We start from the raw sequence: 9,922 nt of genomic DNA, 5'->3' as shown, positions 1-9,922 counted from the left end.
ATTTCTTCTAATGTTTACCTACTAAACCCTACATTAAGGTTAAAAATCAATGTCTGCACCTTAGTTCCATTGATTTATTTTGCATATTACAAAAGATTTTTTCAAAATGTTCATCGTGCTGGCCAGCCTTTATGTGCATATCTTCCGGAGCAGTTCCATCTGTTCGTGATACTAAAACATTTCTTTAAAGTCATGCCTTCCCCATTTTGCTTAATGCTACACAGTATTCTATTAGTTTCATTCGAGCCGTGACAAGTTTAGAATTCCCTTCCTGATCTGGTAGTATATAATCCATTACTTCAAAAGTTCCTATTTTCCTTCAATGTATTTGTTAAATAGGCTGACCAAAGTCTTTTCAATTTTTTTTAATATATTAAAATCTAAAAACATCTTCAATATTTTTTTTCGTCTTAACTTTCCTCAATGGAAAATTTTTACCTGTTGGGCCCCTCCGGCTTTTATTCAGTTTTTCCAACTAGTATTGTAGCTTTGCTAGTAATCATCATCTAGGGTTATAGCTTAGCTAGTAATGTTTAGAGACTAGGTCAAGTTCTAAGTAATTTCAAACTATCCTCAAACACTTCAGAGCTTCTCCCAAACTCTTTCAAATCTTTCCCGAACTTTATTTATACAATCAGAACCAAGGAAACTTATGAAGTTCCATGAATCACACTTTTTAGTAGATTAAAATTAGGAACACTAAGTTATATCCGACTGTGTGCCGGATAAAATTTTTTTTTGTAGAATATGTGCCACAAAATTTGTACCGAACAGAATTCAGTTTTATCTTTTTAACCTATATATTTCAAAAGTAAATTTATTAAATGAAAAAGTTAACGTGCCACAGGTCTTTGTCTCCAATATATGCTCACTCATGTAGACCAATTTTAAATTCCGATATTTCTTTCGACTACACAATTTACCGAATTAAGTTCTCCAGGCACTTGCTCAGATAAGAGTACACTAGCGAGTCAAAAATTACTCTGTTAGGATTCTAAAATTTAAAAAGTTTCACTAGATCTGTTACTATTAGAAATATTGCATGCACCACCATTACAAAATTTTAAAATTAAAGACCATTTTTTGTAAAGCTGCCAAGTTACTCACCCCCGTTTACGCAACGATTCTACAAAATTCCAGAATTTTCTGACAATCCTCTTCATAGTATCGACCAAATAACAGACTTGACTCCTTTCTCTTTGACATAACAGACTGTGGGAATCAAATCACTGATTGCATTTACAAAATAAAAATATTGCAAAACATTCCTAATATTCCGTTATTCATATCAGTGATGACATACGACCCACCCGTTGAGATACAACCACTAGAGTTAAGAGGCTTTTTGACTGGCCAGACAGTACTACATTGCATCATTCTCTCTGGTTAAGGTTAATTATCCCTTTCCCTAAAATGAATAGTCTGGCCTATTTATTACATATTCTCCACTGTCCTCATACACCTAACAACATTGAGATTAGATTTTTCTTTAATTACGAGGGGCAATGTACTGAACTGTAATTGTTCAGTGACCTCTTTCCTCTTGGTAGGGCAGATGAGACTCTTTAGCTATGGTAAGCAGCTCTTCTAGGAGAAGGACACTCCAAAATCAAACCATTGTTCTCTAGTCTTGGGTAGTGTCATGTACCATGGTTTTCCACTCTCTTGGGATATTGTTCTCTTGTTTGAGGGTACACTCGGGCACACTATTGTATCTTATTTCTCTTCCTCTTGTTTGGTTAAAGTTTTTATAGCTTATATAGGTGATATTCAATTTAAGGTTACTCTGAAATATTTTATTTTTCCTTAATTTTCTTTTCCTCGCTGGCCTATTTTCCCTGTTGAAGCCCTTCGGCTTAAAGCCTCCTGCTTTTCTAAATAAAATCAGTAACTACCTTTATGTGCCTTATCACTACAGAGATATGTGTAATTTAGAAGTACTTAAGGAAAACACTAGAAAACCATCAGGATGTCCATGGTAGACTTCAATAGTCTACCATGGACAACCCTAGTCCACCAGCCACCCCCGCAAAGGTGGACTTCATAATAGCAAAGAATATGAAAGGTTAATTAAAAATTTAATCAAGCTAACAATCTTGCATAGATTTCAAATGAATTATGCGAGCTAACCTTTAAACTTTCACTAAATTATTTAATAAAGTTGAATTCGATTGAGATCTGTGACATCCTGTTTGTCCGCTATTCAATCCTTTAAAACCTTTTATAAATCAAAATGTTTAAAAGCTCAATTTTGTCTGCTGTTGATCCATTAAATCCTTAAGATTTCTAACATTCTAATAAAAACAAAAATAATGTATTAACTGATGTTGACACTTTAAAGTTAACTATAGGCACACAAGTGAAATTTGCCACAAAACTTTAATATGAAAACCAGCAAGAAAACACCGAAATTTTTATATAATCGTCGCTAAGGAAATTACAAAATCAAAGTAACTATACAATGTTAATAATTCATACATTTATGAGAAAATAAATTAAGTGTACCAAAACACTATCTAAAACCTAATAAAGTCTCCATTTGTACTTTTAAATTATTACACAAACATTTGATCTAACTCAAGAAGGATTTGAACAATGAAATTAGTTAGGATTTTAAGCAAATTTCAGCAATTGTTAAAATTCCGCTTAGTTTACTAAACAGAACACCGAATACACTCTAGTTATAATATAGGCAAGAGATAGAAACAAACCATTTCGTAGTAAAAGTATAAGCTAGAAAAAAGTTGAACATCAAATTCCACAAATTGAAAACATATGCAGATTAATCACATGTATTACTGGATACAGAACTCAAAACCTGAAGGTAACAAAGGCCAAAACTTATTTCGAATCGATATGATATAATTGAATGGTTAATCAATTCCAGACACCACCTGAAAATTAATTAAGAATAAAGACTAACACTCACGGCCCGTCAATTAAATAGCTTTAAATTTTCATTAAAGACTGAACATAGTAAGAGATCACAATACATTGAGCAGCATATACAGTACAACAGAATTCTTCTAATAGCAAAGCTTGATACCACACAGTGGTAAAGACTTGCAGCAATTGCATAAATATTTATAAAAACAACCATCACAACAATTAACGCATATTATAACAATTAATGCATATTATAGAATTTTCTACAATGAACCTACTTAAAAACGCTAAATATCTACAAAGCTTGAAAGCGTGAACGATTACGCTTGAGATCAATAAGCCAGTAAACATCGGATTTACAGACAAGAAACTCCTAAACTATAATAACAGAACAATTTACTTTAAAATGTGCCATTCATTTGCCACATCCTAAAAAAAAAAAAATGTGAAAACTCCAACAAAAACGTATGAACACTTACCATTATCCCACGAATAAGAAAGTCATACACCTCACAATATTCAACTGCAATAGACAAACCTTCAAATACAGCGTAAACGCTCGCAAATACCTTACAACTTCGACAAAGTCTTCCATTATCACATCTATCGATAACCGATGCTGACTAAGGCGTCACTTCCACTCTCAATAGAAATCTCGAATCTCGGTCGTAGAAGAAAACTTCGTCTGTGCAATTGGCTGTTGAGGCTTCCGGATGCAAGCGGAGAAAGACTAATATCCAAGGACCCTTCAGTCACCGGATACGACATTGACTATCGTCCTCAATTCTGTCTGGCTTTCGTGATTTTCTTTATTTTTGTCTTTGGTTACATTTCTTGGGGAGTTTTTGTCTACACTCAGCTTGATTTCATTATGTATTTTTATAGATTATTTTCAGCACTTATTGCTCATCAATGTGTATTTTATCCATTATTTCTTGTTAGTTCTGGCTTTTTTTTTTCAATCAATCCTTAACTTTGTTTTCTTTAATAATCTTTTGGATTGGGTCTGGGCAAACACCGTTTAACTAAATTTTCCCAAGGATTTTTTCTTTTTGGTTTATTTTCGAATTCCTTTTTTTTTTTTTTTTTTTTTTTTTTTTTTTGCAACTTCTCTGATGTTAGTCCAGTTTCCCAATTCATTTCCCATTTTCACCCGTTACCTTCTATGGTCTGTTTTATGTCATTCATGTTACCTTAAAACATACTCCGGATAAAGTGATATATCAGTCCGATACTTCCTACTGTTATTGCTGAAGTAAGGAATTCCTTGGACGAAAGGGTTTGAACTTAACTTTGAATCACTCTCATTACTGCAGTAGGAAAGGACATTATCACGGAATACGTATGAAAAAACTCCCAAAGGTAGCGAAACGCCTCCTGAAGTGTTGCGTTCAATAACTGCAGAAAGAGTCTGGGTTAGGTTCCTTCGGAGAAGGATCAAAGATTGGACAAGTTGCTAAAAGTCACTTGGGTTTTTGGTGAACATATACTTTTGCTTGGAGATTTATTGAAAATATATATATATATATATATATATATATATATATATATATATATATATATATATATATATATATATATATATATATATATATATATGTATATATATACAGAGAGAGAGAGAGAGAGAGAGAGAGAGAGAGAGAGAGAGAGAGAGAGAGAGAGAGAGAGAGAGAGAGAGAGAGAGGATATCCACCTCAGTAAAACTACCAATGATCTAATGAAAATTTGTTATGGAAAAAAAAGATATAAACATGTGACAGGAATGTAAGTTTATGTTATTTTCAGAAAATTAAGGAAATGTGGGAGAAATAAATAACACTGAATGAAAGTCAATATTCTAATATATTCACTTTCTTCACATTGTTGCCGAATAATATGATAATTCTCCTTCCTCTTAAATGTCTTTAATCATGATTCGTATTATTTATTCTCAATTGCGAATAAGAGCGATCCAATATGAAGAGCAATGTACTTTTACATACAAATATCCTCTGATATTCCAAGGACAGTTACCCAAATTATTTATTACTTTAATACACCGTGTATTGTATATATCATACTTTTATACTCTTAAAATATCCTTTCAAAAGTAGTAAAGCTCCAAGCAATGGCAAATGAATAGAAAACTTAGACTTTCAATGCCAGCGCTGTTATATAAAATGTTAAAAAAAAATATATATATAATTTTAATCGGAAATTCTCTGTAAAAAATATAGTTCTCAGCCGTATTTCAGTAAAATACAGAAGACCGTGATTCCAACCCAACTTTGTTTATTATCTTGTATGGGTTGGTAACCCCAATGTTACTCCATCACGTCCTTATATCCGTTTTGAAACGGTAAATGTCTGGCAACATCTATTCCAGCATTTTTTTTTTTTTTTTCATGGCAAATTTTTAACTGCGTAGCTATACAAAGTGAATTCTCTATATATCTAATTATGCTAATATCCCCAACAATCAGTTCAGGGAATTTTCCAATTATTGAGTAAATTAGCTTGATTATGTTTTGCTCAAAGTTTCGTATTAATTCGATTTAAAGGTGGATATTCAATGACAATGATTTGGTTTTGATATGGATTTCACTTTTGCTAATATTTTTCTAGAATTTTATCATTTTTGGTTTTATTTAAAATATCAAGACTCTGTCATACGAGGAGAAATTTTATTGAACAATTGTATTTTCCTTTATAAATATCTTTATTCAAAATTTACTATTCCAAAAAGTAATGTGAAGGGATTATTAATTTACAACATAGGAAGCAATGATATGGAGTTATTTAGGTTTAGAAATCCCAGCAATTGAAAATCAACTCTGAGAGGAATGTTAATGTATTGAAATTTTTGTTGCAGAATCAAATTGGAGTTTAAAAATATACATTTATTACCAATGATTTGGATTTTGTTAATAAATTTGTTTGTTTTCATACCCAAATAAAATATAAAGAAAAAATCATGACTATCGCACGTTATGCGAATTAAAATTTATTAACAGAATAGAGTTTTCTTATTGATATTTCAGTCAGATCATATCCATACCCGAGTGATTTTTAAAAACAGTTATCTGCTAAAAATTCTTTACATTTTTAACTATCTCTAAAACTAGGGCATGATGCTGTTGTAAAAAAAAAAAAAAAGGTTAGGTTTATTCGAATTTGAGACGGATGATAATAAAGAATAGAAAAACCTAATAATAAGATCACTGAGAAAATAAAGAGAGCCTACTTTTTTTTTTAAATACCATATTATATAATACTCATACCCTTATTCACAATCCTCATTTAAAGATTTAAAGGCCACGCATGAATTGCAGAAGCAAGGGATAATGAAAATGGCCTAGCAGGACAATGCCCTAGAGACTGACCATGTATCCATATGACCCAAGGTAGGCCTAAGGAGGGCAAGGTAATCGCTGCTGATGACTCAGCAGGTAGACCTGTAGGCTCCACCAAACCCCCAATCTTTGCTCACAAGGATGGTGACCATCCAAATACTGCAAGAATCTATCGAGATTGAGCTGGTCTCTATCCCAAGTCCGGCAAAACACTCGGAAGGGACTTTTTCAATATATATATATATATATATATATATATATATATATATATATATATATATATATATATATATATATATATATATATATATATATATATATGTGTGTGTGTGTGTGTATATATATACATATATATATATATATATATATATATATATATATATATATATATATATATATATATATATATATATATATATGTGTTACTATTTAACGTAAATTAATTTTGTTTTGATCAAGTCACTTTGGCAGTAATTATTTCTTTTGGAACGTAATGACCCTGTTTCCTCCTCTCTGACTTTTCTGATTTGTTGTACAGTTTAATTCACAATGAGCTTGTTTTATTTTCACGGTTGGTGTTGGAGGTGATTTGGGCGCTGAGCGTCCAGGAGGAGACAGTTGTTTCTGGACCTTTAAGAAGGAGAGTGCTTTACTGACTGAGCTAATAATCAAGATTCGGCTTTCTTCGTTTCCGCTGTTGTCTTCCTTTGGAAGAGTTTTTGGATTATTCAACCTCGCCCTTGGTTCAGTGATTTTGCCAAGGGGACCTCTCTGCCAACTGATAAGGTGTGGTGTCTTTTTGGACCTCCGTGTCCGTTGATTGTCTCGCGACGTAAAAGTGAATGATTACCTGTCTGACGGCGGCGTCCATGGATTGTCTGGCGCTGTGTATATTAATCCCCTCGACCTGTGATTTGACGGCTGTGCTTTCCACTTCCATTGTTTAAGGCTCACTTAAGGGAAACAAATTTATTTTTGTTAATCATTTAGTGTGTAAAATAAATTAGGTTACTCTGACTTCTCGACATTCTATTACTTTCGGGGTCCTATCTTTTAAAGTGTAATTGTATAGTCTGTCCCTAATTTGGTGTAAGAGTGTTGGTTATTTTATGTTTTCAATGTGTGTTTGGATTTGGTTTATTTAATGTATTTTGTAAGAGGCTCAGTGGTCATTTCCTTCTAAAAAGTTTGTAATAAATATATAAGTTTTATTTTCAGCTTTTTATATCCTCCTTGATTCCATCTCTGTACACTCTGTTGCGGCCATTCCACCTATTGTGGACTTGGTCGTTAGTGACTTTATTTTGTGTTTAAGAGACTTTTGTATGTTTGATGGGTTTGGCCCATAAAATATATATATATATATATATATATATATATATATATATATATATATATATATATATATATATATATATATATATATATATATATATATATATATATATATATATATATATATTAGTTTAACGTTCAAATTTTAAAGTCTAAAGTTAAATAGACACGAACATGGGATAAGGCTTCTAAAGACAAAAAAAAAACCTATGCATATGGCAAATGACTCAAGAGTCATAGAGAGTTAAAGAAACATTATCAATGCTGACATTCAGATATTGAGGAGCCACTGTCCTTGACCTACTTACGATCACGCTTAGTGTTTTGTTAGGATTCAGTTTCATGCCCCATAACTTGCGGCATGCTAGATCTCTACTAAGCGATTCAGCAATCCCATATCTACTTTAAGGAGAAGGAATTGATGCAAAGAGTGTAGCACCATCTGCATATGCAACCAGCTTGTTTCCTACGCCAAACTGTCATGTTTATATAGTATTAAAAGTAATCGGCCTAGAACACTACCCCGAGGAACAGATAACACATTCATATACTCGCTATGGGGCCCATCAAAAACAACTCTTTGCGATCTATTAGTTAAAAATTCAATTATAATGCTAAGAAACGACCCACCAACTCCCAGCTTTTTGAGTTTGAAAACAAGGACCTTATGATTAACACCGTCAAAGGTAGCACTAAAATCAAGGGCAATCATATGAACTTTCTGACCACAATCAAGGGATTTCTGTACAGCACTGAAGATGGTAAGAAGGTCATCACATGTTCCAAGGCCTTTACAAAAACCAAATTGCAAAGTAGGGAACAGATGATTACCTTCGGCAAACCTATGAAGACGTTTTGCCAATCGTTCTTAAACTTTAGGTAGTATGGGAGTTATGGAAATTGGGTGGTAATTGTAAGGTTAAAATCTAATAAATAACATGAGTGATCTCCAAAGTAATATCACTGCATTATGCAATTTTATGTTTAACCACATATGAATATATAAAATTAATATCACAAAGTCAAACGCAAATGAAAGAAAATAAACATTAACAAACCAAATTAGTGAAGCGCAGTATAAGGCAAGGTATTTTTATGAAACAATCCTGAGAGTGGAATAATTCTTTACAGCATTCCACCGAGCAGGATTAGATTAAATGCATTTCGAATAATCTGTTTTTGATCCTCGACACCGAAATAGAAAAAGTCGGGGTAACCGTATAATTCTCTCGTGATACTAAATTCCTCGTATCCAATGTTGCAATCGTATATATTTGTAAATTAGCACTATATGAAGGTTTTGTCCTGGATATTCTGTAATCTGTTTGGAAGTTCATATTTTATTGTGAATCAGTAATAGACTTAAACAACCTCACAATGAAGCTGACGTAAGATCTCAGGGTCATAACAAGGGTAAATATTAACAGTTGCAGAGGACATACTGTATTAGTATAAAATCAAGTTTAAAATGAAAAAGTGAGCAAATTGTAAGTTTTTGTTGTCGATTCAAATCAACAGGAGGAAGACGTTTACTTATTTTATTACCTTTTTAACCGGGAAATATTTTCCTTTAAAAAAAAAAAAGGTAAGTTTCACGGGTACACAATTTTAAGCAAGAACTGTAAGAAAACTTTGAATTATTAACTTTTACATTTCAACATTCTTATCTCTTAAGAAGCTTAGAGATGAACTTAGCAGGAAAATAATCCTAAAATATCTATTCAGGGGAACATTTCGTATGCAATATTCTCTAAGCTCCGCACATTATACTTGGTCAAATAGTTTTCTGAATATTTCATCCCAGTTTTCATACCCGTTTGCGTATTTTTGCTTTAAATCTGATATGTTGATCACGGTATTTCACTTATATTTTGCTATATTCAGCACAACTATTAATATCACATATCTTAGTTGTCCATCAAATTTTGTATTCTAATTACCATGATATGTACACTCATTAGAATTATATTCATCTACCATGGCACTCTGAAAATTTTGGGTGGTAGCTGACATAAAAAAAAAAAAAAGAACAAAAGGGTATTTTTCTTCTCTTCGCTCCTCCCAGCCTGACTAGGGATTCAGCCTAGTTTGGTTGGTACTGCTAGGATGCCACAGACCACTCTCCCCGTTATCCAGGACAAATGAAGCTTCATATGCTGAATCCCCTACTGCCGCTACCTCAGCGGTCACCAAAGCGACCGGAAGAAGCAGCATGGCCTATCACAACTGCATCACAATCACTTATCATTCTTTCCTATTTCTAGCACGTTCTTTTGTCTCTCTCACATCTCTCTTCCTGTCATCCAGCACTCTCTTCACACCATCCACCCACCCAAAACTTGGCCTTCCTCTTGTACTTCTCCTAT

Source organism: Palaemon carinicauda, chromosome 7 (genome assembly GCF_036898095.1).
Source record: "Palaemon carinicauda isolate YSFRI2023 chromosome 7, ASM3689809v2, whole genome shotgun sequence".
Taxonomy (NCBI): domain Eukaryota; kingdom Metazoa; phylum Arthropoda; class Malacostraca; order Decapoda; family Palaemonidae; genus Palaemon; species Palaemon carinicauda.
Note: the sequence above shows the minus strand (reverse complement) of the source record.